Source organism: Cupressus sempervirens, chromosome 8 (assembly GCF_028749045.1).
Source record: "Cupressus sempervirens isolate cs-2001-9-10 chromosome 8, ASM2874904v1, whole genome shotgun sequence".
Lineage (NCBI taxonomy): Eukaryota > Viridiplantae > Streptophyta > Pinopsida > Cupressales > Cupressaceae > Cupressus > Cupressus sempervirens.
Genome location: NC_143125.1, coordinates 83,534,419 through 83,546,437, shown reverse-complemented (window position 1 = coordinate 83,546,437; position 12,019 = coordinate 83,534,419).

Sequence of the window (12,019 nt, the reverse complement as noted above, 5' to 3'; positions counted from 1 at the left end):
GACCATGGCATTGGAAGGTAAAGGAAGAAGATCTCCCGCAGCAAGAGGACAACTACAGGAAACACCCATGATGAAGGAAGATGAGCTCCACCTTGTAGTCCATGAATGAGAAAACACCCATGACATTGAGGAGGAACACTAGTAAAAGTCCTTTACTGTGGTATGTCATCCAGTTTCAACCCCATACCTCTTATAAGGAAGTCTCCCTTGTTGTGGCTTATGAGCTAATATTTTCATTCGTGAAGGCTACCAGTTGTAAGTTGCATTGTTGTGATGATGGGTGAACATGCAGGTCGTGGATGTCGTGGTATAACATAGTTGGTCTTCCCCAAAGAAAAATAGGGGCACCTGAGCAAAAGATAAAGGGAGAGCCTTTTGTTTTTAAGGAGGTGCCTTCTGCATTATCCCACATTGGATATGTCAGGGCTATTTGTAATTTTTTAAGAAAGAGTGCACGAAATATTAGTATCTAAAGGCTCAAAACTTTTGAGACACGTAACTTGCTTGGAGGGGCCCGTACCATTGGCAGTCAACAAATTTTGACCTTGCAAGCACGGCAAGAAGAATGACATGGAGTGCTACATGGAAACCATCCATGGGTTGTTGTGAAATTGGAGGAGGAGAGAGAAAGAGGTTTGATGATACGCCAAGGTATGATGTCAGGAGGTTAGAGGTTGAAGGTCAAAGACTTACGATCTTACGAAATTTGTAAGATCAAGGAGATAAATTTGAACTTATATGATGCCATTACAGGAAGATTAATGTGCCCATAATTATCATATTTTTGTATGGGTCAAATATTAATGTGGAGATGCTACACCAAACATGATTTGTGGGATTGTAAGGTGGTGATTTCAAAGGTGAGATATTACGATATTCTTGGGATATTGGGAGATGAAAATAGTGAACTCCTGATGCTATGAAATTTGAAGGGAAAGGAAATATAAAATAATAATAAAGTCTAGAGATATTTCAATGCATCAGAATTACAAAAAGTGAAAAAATTAATTGATTTTAAGATTTTATATAGTTTTAACTATGTAATTTTTTAAATTTTTCAAATATTAATACTTTGTTTATAGCCCGGGGCCTGAAATTTCAAACGGACCTTAGAGGTATGATTTTTATCCAAAATGTACACTATAATATACCATTGCAATCGAGAAGATGAATTTTCCCTTTTTGCAGTTGGCTTTTACATAGGTATTCGCTAAGAGCAGCAACAGGCAGATTTGTAATTTTGGGGTATCCTCAATTTAAAGTGTAGATTTGATTTTTTTAGTTTGAAATGAAATTAGATATGTTCAAATTTTCATAAGATTAGATTTCACTAACCATTTTAAAGATGAATTGAATGTTTTAAAGTAAGCAATTGCAAGTGACAAGTTTTTGCTAATAGTTCAGTTGAGTTTCACGGCAAAAGCAGAACATGACAAACCAAGATCAAATTTGAAGCTCCAACACATATTATGATGTGTATCGGATATTTCTTTAGAGGATATTTTGCTAATTACTTTAAGGGGATATATCAAATATTTTTGCAACAACATCTATGGTTTTGATTATCGATAGATGAAAAAGATCAGTTTCAACAATATCGGGATGAAGACAATTTCAACAAGGACACATGTCAGAATCAGATTACAGATCTAGAAACTTCTTCTCCTCTATAAATTCTTCTTCTCTACTCATTGTACAGGTTCCAATTTTTTATGATTGTGAGACCACAAGGTTGGCTCCATTTCTAGAGTTGTGATTCCACACTCCTTAGTATTCCTCTGTTATGAATAATAGTAGTGTATTTCTTTTGAAGCATTTTTATACTATACAGTCATCCTTTGTATATTTCTAATTTCTGACATGCAAATGATGTATTGATTTCCAGGAATGAATACAAAGTTTTCATTGAAAATTTTATTTTGAAGTTCATCTCCTTTTTCTATGAGTTTTGTAGTTTTTTATGATATATGCCCAAAGTGCATATTGTCCATTTGTAGCTTGTGGTTGAGTTGTATGTCATTGTATGTCTTATTGTTGGGTCAAGAACCTAAGTAATTTTCTTGATATGCCACTGACAGAACTGCAGGGGTCATAGGAGGATGTGATAAGTACAAACTTCATTTGAAGATTGATGTCTATTTACAAGCTAGATAGATAGATCAAATGTCTAAATATATAAGTATGTTTTAGGTATCCATGTGTATGTTAAGATTTAGTCGATGTCCATTGGATGAGAGACTGGTCAGCTTAGAGGTTACATGTTTTGCTGTCACATACCTGGGTTATGCTAATGATTCAATTATTAATTGAATATCTTTTACCTTGGGGGAAGTATTTGGTGGAAAAATGTTGGGTAATTCTAAATTTCCTACACAATGTGGCAACTTCTTGATTTTTTAAAGGAGTTCTATTATCAATCATGATGTCTTGAGGGATACTGAAATGACAAATAATGTAGTTCAAGATGAACTTCAAAACCTATTTTTTGGTGGTGTAGGTTAAAGGGATAGCCTCAACCCACTTTGTGAAGTATTTAGTGGTGGCAATAATATACTTGTGGCCATTTGTAGAATTTGGATATATTTGACCAACAACATCAAATCCCCAGTGGAAGAAGGGCCATGGTGTGATGGTGGGTTAGAGGTCTTGGGCAGGAGTGTGTATCAAATCTCCATGTTGCTGATAAGGAACACATTGTTTCACAAAATGATAGGCATCAACCTCCATAGTAGGCCAATAGTAACTTGTTCTGAGGGTATTTTTTGCTAATGTAAGGCTACTAGAATGGGCACCACAAATTCCTTGGTGAACCTCTTCTAGCATTGTTCTGGCTTCATCTAAACTAAGACATTGGAGGAGGGTTTCATCGAAGTATTTTTGGAAAAGTGTATCACCTAGGATAGTATATTGGGTTTGTGACGGATGAAGATTTTTCTTTGGTTCATGGAAAGGGCTATGGAGATTATTTTGTGACAAAGGTAAGCAAAAATATTGAAGTACCATGGAGACTCGAGACAAACAATTTCACACACCAGCTCTGATTCTGGTTGCTTATAAGCATGAAGAAAAATATTCTCAACAAGAAACTCACACTTAGTATTGTATTCAGGCATGGAAATCATGGAGGAAATGGTGGCAATAGCATCTGTTGCTTTTTTATTAGTCCTTGGAATTTGCTAAAAAACTATCTCAGTGAAGTGTTGTTTAAGATCTTTAACTATCCGATGATATGGCAACAAATTATCATCCTTTGTTGGTATTCATCTGTGACTTGCCTAATGACTAATTGGGAGTCTCCAAAGATAAGTAGACTCTTAATGTTCCATCTGATAGCTTGACGAAGCCCTATTACTAATACTTCATACTTAGCTATGTTGTTTGTGCAAGGGAATGAAATTTTATAAGACTTAGGAATAAGGTCTCTTTGCAGTGTAACAAACAAAATTACTACCTTTGATCCCTTTTGCATGAAGGAACCATCAAAATATAGTTTCCATTGTTTACTAGAAGTAATAGTCATAATTGTGTCATCTAGAAAATATATTATGATAGAATGGTTTCCTTGAAGAGGAGCTTCTAGAAGTTGGTCTATAATGACTTGTCCCTTAATGGCCTTGCGATCTTTATAGACAATGTCGAATTCACTTAAGATCAAGACCCATTTTGCAGCATGACCAGTGAGAGAAGCCTTTGATAGAAAATACTTGAGGGGATCTATCTTAGCAATGAGATGTGTAGTATGATTAAGCATGTAATGGTGCAATTTCTATGTGTAAAAGACTACCACCAAACAAACTCACTCTATAGCAGTGTAGTTCAACTCATAGTCAATTAATGTTCGACTAAGATAGTAGATAGCTTGCTCATTGCCCTAGTTGTGCCAAAAGAGTGCCTAGGGCAACTGAAGTGTCAAAAATGTAGAGAATCAATGGTCATCCTGTGATTGGAGGGACTAGTACTGGTGGACTAGCCAAGTAGACTTTGACTTTCTCAAATGCTTTCTGACTTAAGCAATCTCATTGAAACTTGGTGTCTTTTCGAAGCAAGTGTTGAAGCGAATGAACTTTATCTACTAACTGGGACACAAATCGTCTAATGGATTATAACCACCATTGAAAACTATGGAGTTGTTTCAATGTAGTAGGTGGAGGCATTTCCATGATGGCTTTCACTTTGGCAAGATCTACCTTAATACCTCTTCTTAACATTATGTAACCTAACAACTTTCCTAATTAGACCCCAAAAACACACTTCTTCAGATTAAGGCATACTTTATATTTCTCCAATCTCTCAAATATGGTGGTAAGAACAACAATGTGGGAATCATGTATCTTAGATTTTCCTAGAATGTCATCAACATAGTCCTCCATTATGACATGTAGAAGATCATGGAAGATTGTGGTCATTGCGCGTTGATATGTGGCACCGATATTCTTCAAGATAAAAGCCATGTTTTGGTAACAAAAGTTTCCCCATGGGGTAGTAAATGTCATTTTGTGTTGATCTTCTCCTTTAATTTTGATCTGACTGTAATTGTAGAAACCATCCATTAAAGACAGCATTTCATGTCCAGCAGTCAAATCCACTATAATGTCTATGTTAGGAAGTGGAAAATCATCCTTAGGACATGCGAGATTTAAATCTCAAAAATCTAAACAGATGTGGATGCCCCCAGATTCCTTACCTATAGGAACAATGTTGGAAACCCACTCAAGATAATCAATAGGTCAAATGAATTTTCCCTCTAACATTTTCTGCAGTTCTACTTTGACCAAAAGAGTTATCTTAGGATGCATCTTGTGCAACTTTTGCTTAACAGGTTTAATCTTTGGATCCATTGCTAAGTGATGCACAACCAAATCTGTGTCTAAACTAGGAATGTCTTTGTATGTCCAAGCAAAATTGATTTTTCCTTTTTGTAGGAACTCAATCATCACTTTCCATTCTTTGGGACTTAGGGTAGCAGTAATGTAGGTGATTTGTGGATTGTCTATCATGTCCAAGTTAATTGGAATTATGTCTTCATTCAATATAGATGACTTTTCTGGTGGTAAAGATTTGAATGGCATGTTAGTCTCTCCCTCTTCTAGTGCCTCTAGGAGGTTTTCACCAGAAGATGCATCCTATATTTTATCTTTTTCTTCATCCAAGAGTGCTCCAAAAGATTTTTCACTAGAGGATGTTTCTTCTCTTTTATTTTTATTTTATTTTTTCATTTTTGTGACTAAGAGAGTTGACTTGGCTACCAAAGTAGGCTTCCTCATTGTATTGGATCTCAAGTTTGTAATCTTGGAGATTCTTAAGGCCAAAGAGTGCCATCACTACTTCGTCAAAGTTATAAATATCAAGAGCTGGTGGTGTGTCTTCAAGGTCCTAGTCTATCATGTCAAGGTTAGGGAGGGGTAGGTCAGTAGATGAAAGGTCAGATATGGTGATAGAATGGACGTAGTTATCTAGTCATCTCTAATGTATTGAAAGGGAATTTTGAAGAATTCATCCTCCTCAGTCTCAAAATCAGGTTCGACCGTACAATAGTTGTTAGAAAATGACACCTTGGGTTTAATGGAGCCCAAACCACGTCCTTTAGGATAGCTATTACCCTCAAGGGGTTGTGTGATTCCATCTTCTTTAGATCCAAGGCTGGTGTTGTGATATCCTATGTTTTCAATGATGGGAAGAGCCTTGACATACTTATCTTTAGAGAATTCCATAGGATCATCTTTTCCATCAAAATATAGCCAATCTAAGATATTAGACTCCATGTGTTTATCACTAAGTGAACCCTAATGTTCAAAGGTTATTTTATTAACATGCATAATATCCTTATTTATAGAAGGTGGTATTTGAGAAGGTTTTCCAAAGGATCAAGGGAGAGTGGTAGTTGTCCAACACATAAGGCATTTTCAAACTTATACTCTCTCATTCCTTGATCAACAAAGGTAACCTTCTTCACTGTAGTATTGATCTTAATATCTTTAACCTTCTCTTTTCCTTTGCGAGAACTGGAATCAACATTGGATGACTCTGGAATTGTTGTGAAAGGTGATTCTGTTATGGTGAGAGATCTAGGTATAACCTTAGCAAACTCACTGACTGGACAAAAAATTGTTGGGGGACCTTCTAATCTCTTACAAAAGTAGAAGGAAAAGGATCACCTAGAATTGTTACCTCTCTTCCCTAGTGGGGAAATTTCAAGCACTGATGATATGTAGATGGTACCACTTTTAGTGTATGTATTAAGGGTCAATCGAGCAAGATGTTATATGAAAAGTTCAAATCTAGGACATGACATTCAGTATTGATTGAGTGTATTCATTTTAAGTACCAAATCTAAATATTTCATAGCAAGCTTCTTTGTCCCTTGAGCATTCAAGATTGTATGAGCATGCTTTAAACCCAAATTGAAATATTTCATCACATTCTTCTTTGATTCTTAAGAATTCAAGAGTGTATTTCTTATCTAACCATTCATTCCAATGAAAAGTATGTCAATTTCTTAAGGCATTCAAGATTGTATTTTGCTACTCTACACATCCATTCCAATGAAAAACTTGTTCATTCCTTAAGGCATTCAAGAGTGTGTTTGAACAACATTCATTCCAATGAAATGTGTGTAAATTCTTTTAAAACATTCACAAGTGTATGTGTAATGTTACCTTTAAATGCATTCAAGAGTTTTTTTGGTTTAGGTTTTAATTGTAGCATACATTTCAAGGACAAGTAATTAATTCATACAAGTTCATTTGTCATTTAAACCCTACAAGTGATTGAAATCACTATAAATCTCCCAAAGTTTGTCTCCTACAATAAAAATCCGATTAGAAATCCTTTTATGTCAATTGAATAATGGGTTAGCCATAAAAAAAATATATAAGACATTTTGTAAGTACTCAGAGATGATAGACAACAGGTGCAGACAACAAAACAACATAGAAGACAAAACTCTTAGATGACAGAACACAAAGTAGTACGGTCTACATTATCACTTACACCTTGTAGTCATAGACAACATAACCATATTGGAGATGCCAAATGTTAGAGATGACAAAAAATAGTAGATGACAAAATACTAAAAAAATTGACTTGACCACCCACAACACAGATGATAAAACACTAGACGTAGAGATGACGGGTTTAAATTTGCCAACAACGCAGATGACAATACTCAGCCAAACTTCAAAGATGACAGTTGAAGACTATGTGGATATTCATCCACCCACAATGAAGATGATAGTTTTTAAATAATACTGGTTTTCTGGTCACCTGCTATATAGATGACAGAAGGGTAAATTATGGAGATGACAATGGAAGTTATGGAGACGTCAAAATGTAATGGAGATGATAGAAAAGGAGATGTTGAAAATAGATTGATACAAGTATGATAAATGTGTTTCAATCATTGTTTTGTCACTAATGTCAAACCTGCTAGTTGCTGGTAAGACAATTGCTTATATGATTCAAGTACTATCATTTATTTGATTGATGAAGAGGATTTGATCAAAGGTAACAATAGCACCTAGAGGAAAGGTTGAGTTATGATATAAAAAGGAGTACAAGAATAAGTTAAGACAGTGATATTAAAGTACATTGATAATCTACTTAAGGTTGCAAAGGTTGGTTACACTAATTAAGTTTAGAAGAACAAGTTAAACAAAGTTTTCTATCAAGTTTAACATTTTGCACAATTGCCAAGCAAAGATAGTGCAAGCTGAGTAGAAAATTAGTTGGAGTTGAGCAAAGTCAATTTCAGTGTAAGCTGAGTGAAATAGTGTAAGTCGAGTAAGGTTTAGTTGATGTCGAGCACCAGTAAACTTTAGTTCATGCCGAGTGATTTGATAGAAGATGTCAAACAATGTAGTATGTGTTGAGCATCAGAAGTCAGTTAATATTGAGCGTCAGCATTATGAGAAAAATTGAGAATTTGATGAATCTGAGCTAACAAGTTTGATTTCTTGAATTGTGTGAACTGTGTGAAAGATAAGATCGATGAGTTGGTGGGAAATAATCCATGGTAAACCATTTTGAGGCAAATTCAAAAGGATTGAAGGAGAAATTTCTAGAAGGGAATGAAATGAAATAAGGGGTAGATTCATTGAATCCTACCTAATCTAATCTAAACCTAAAATGGATGATGGAGGTTGAAATGAAAAAAAAATTTAATTATCTATTTATAGAGATGGTTGGTCAAAAGCAAGGGTTTTCATGTGTGAGAACCTAAGGAAGACAAGGAGTCTAGGGTATTGCTTCATTCAGTGACCTAAGAGAAGAGACTGCATTGGAAAATAAAACAAAAAGGCTTAAGAGTATGGATCATTGAAGGGTGAACAAGCTATCAGAGCTGAAGAGTGTGAAAGCCAAGCAGAATGGAGGATTGAAGTAGAGATCTGTAATTTACAAATGGAGTTGTAAGTTGTTATTAGATCAAGCTTTATTGTTACTCTCTAATGATTGTATTAGTCTAGGGTAAATCTTTTGGATTAAGGTTGACCTAATAGTCATTTGTAAATCTTTTAGTCAGGTGACATTCCAAGTGAATGATCTAAAATCCTCTAACAATGTTCACTCCTAACAGGGTGATTGAAATCTTTTAATCGGGTCACATTTAACAATGTGCATTGTAACCTTTAACAGGGATGGCCTTTTATAGGGCATCGCTTCAAAAGAGTGAGAATGAGTAGCATGTTACTAGTGGATTTTTCCAAATTGGGTTTCCATGTTAAATCATTATGTCAAATGTGTTATTGAATCTGTTATGTTTCATGTTTACATTTATGCAAATCGATTTGACAGTAACCTACAAGTTTAAGTGATTGCATAATCTAATGGATGCATGCATGATGAAAATGTTTTATGCATATGGGTTCACTAAGCTATGAAAATTTTTATTTGTACATCTGGACCTTGGATAACTGATTCACCACCCCTCCTCATTCCAACAGCTGTTTGCAAGATTGAATAGTTTTGCAAAACTATCATGGGCGGAGACGCTAATCTATAGAGACACTAGTTTATGGAGACGACAAAGCGTCTTCCAGATGACACCGTGTCTTAATAGAGATGATAGTGCATAGTTTTATAGTGAAATTTGATTTTCTTGACCGAGTTTTGGAAATGGAAGAGGGATGTGGGTCCCACCGGGTATGCCAAAATGTATATGTGAAAAGCCTCCTGTCGAGAGCACACTCAAACAAGGCAAAGTTAGTTGTACATGTTCATAAAAAAAAGATTCAAGCAATTAAAAAACTAAACCACTTGTATTTTACTATGCTAAAAAACTGACAAATATAGTTCCCACGCAACCTTGGAGCAGCTCAACAAGGGCACCCAATGTGAACCTTGTTGGTATGCTTTAGTTAGAGGGATGTGGATGTGCTCTTCCAAACACAACAATTTGAATTCCAAAGTGATTGAAATGTAATGCAAGATAAGATATAAATCTAACTAAAATGAGTGAGGGATGCTTCAAGAGAGGGCTATGGAAGAAGCCATTCTCAAAACATCCTAAGAAGTGGAGGTGGATGCAAGAAAGCAAACTAAACTATCAATGCAATAATGAAATCTAACAACTAGCAAAGGGTTAGTAAGAATGTATAAAAATCGCTAAAAACTCTAGAATCATTCTAACATGATAACAATGCAAATGAGGGAGATGAGAAATGCTAGAGACAAGGGCTATATTTATAAGTTTGAGAGAGGCCTTGGGGAGGTGGCATCTATGTGGCATCCACCTAGGTGCCACAAGGGAAACACATGGGCTAAGGAGACAAGTCATGCAAAGGTCAACATAAGCCTTTTTGGTGAAAGGGATGGCTCAAGGTTTGCTCACACGTGTGAGCAACCTTGGAGAAAGGAAAGGGGGACAAGTGTGTAAGAATGTAAGAATTTTTGAATAAAATAATAAAATGGAAGCTTTCTTGGATCTTGAGTTGCTCACACATCTGTGAGCAAATACTTAGGGACTAAGATGTGTTTAGAAAGGTGTTTAGGATTAATTAAGAGGGATTAATTAATGGGTAGGCTTACAAGGATGAGAGTGATTGGTGTAGACTAGGTTTTAGAAGGAGATTAAGATTAAATTAAATAGGATTTAACTTAATCACAGGATTAAAGAATTTAATAAAGTGGAGGGATTTAAATAAATTGAGATTTATATGAAAGGATATTTATGGAGCACTATTTATTAAATAAATTTAATACATTAGAGGAGATGCATTTAAATTAAATTTAAATACATTAGGAAAATGAACCTATTTAATTAAATAAATTTAATTAAATAAGTAGAAGAATATGAAAAATATAATTAATTAATTATAATTTCAAAGGAAATATTAAATAAATTAATATAGTGTTTGGGACGATTTTAAGTGTCTACAGTTGGTATGAGCTATAGGAATTTGTTTTAGAAGCCAACCTTCTTTTGATTGCAAAAACTTTGGAACACTTGATGATAGACAGGTTGTAAAGTTATGGCATCCAATTTTGCGGAGGTTTGAAGAAGAAAAGTGATTAAGCCTATTAAAGTCTTGAAGCCAGTAATCACGATTCACTAGTGACAAATGTGAGGGTGTCAAGTAGATGAATATTAATAAAAGCAAAAAATAAGAAAAATATCAAAGGAGGAAGATTGGTTATTTTCTTTATTGTTTTTTTATTAACTCTTATTTAATGAAGTGTTTTATATAGGTAATTGTTTTCTCAGGTAATTATACAATTTATCATATCAATTAAAATTTTGTAAATGTTTGGTTATCATTGAGTACATTTACAACCAAAGGTTTACATTAAACAATATTTGATTTATAATAGACTTTTAGAACCTTTCAACTTCACTAGAACACATTAACATAGTACAAATATTATTCCAATCAAAGATTTACACTGAAAAAAATTTGATTTCTAATAAATTTATTTAGAACCTTTCAACTTTGCTAATACACTAAGAATGTATTAGGGTATGATAACCAATAATGGCTATATCTAACTTCATGCACTACAAAACGATATTAATATTTCCCAATTTTTGTTGTTGGTCTCATATGTGACTTAACAAGGGGAAGAGATCCAGTGGTCATTAGGGTATCCAATGATCATGGTATAGATGTCATAGTTACCCGTAATAGTCGATCACACATGTACTAATAGTCTATCACTTTTTAGCATTTTTGGTTGGTGATTGACCCATTTATGCACCACTATTAGGACATTTCATAATCACTACCAGGACATTTTAGCATGAGAGACTATTGGGGGTGAACACACCAAGTATCGAGCAAGTGTTTTAAAATGACACTTTTCAACCATTGCACACTCCATGACCTCTACAAAGAGATCTACGAATGCCCAAATGTTGAATCCTTAGCTTTAAGCTCTCGAGTCACCTACATAGGTACACCAAAAAAATCCACATAATTTGACTAACAGTTGAGGAGATCTAGGTGCATGAAGTTATCTTGGGAAAAGTTACTAGGTCTCCTCCCATAATTAATGCTAAGGTTTTAGCGTCCCACCAAAAATGATGCACTCTGCAAAAGACATTATGCATGAAAGGGTCAAAAATTGTTTGTCGATACTTGACCCTCATTGCACCAATAATTATTCATTTAATCATTTGATAGTGATTCACAAAATGTCTAATAGTCTTTCACAAATCTCCATTAGTGGTTCACAGGTCTCTAATAGTAATATTAAATCACCAGTAGTGGTGCACCAATGAGCTAATCATGGATCAAAAAAATGAAAAAATGATCACTACTGGTATATAAATTATCCACTAGAGGAAAAGACCCAATTATCGATAAGGGGTTTGATAATCATTATGGTTTTTGTCATAAATATCCCCAATTACTACTTGTAAAAGAACCCAAAAAATGAAAACATGTGTAATAGGAGAAACAACCGAGTAACTGCCCAAGCTAACTTGGCACACCTTCAGTTCCTAATCCGCGTTAAGGGAAACAACCTAGTAGTTGTCTAGGCTAAATTTGCACACCTACGGTTCTTTATCTTTATGTCAAAATTT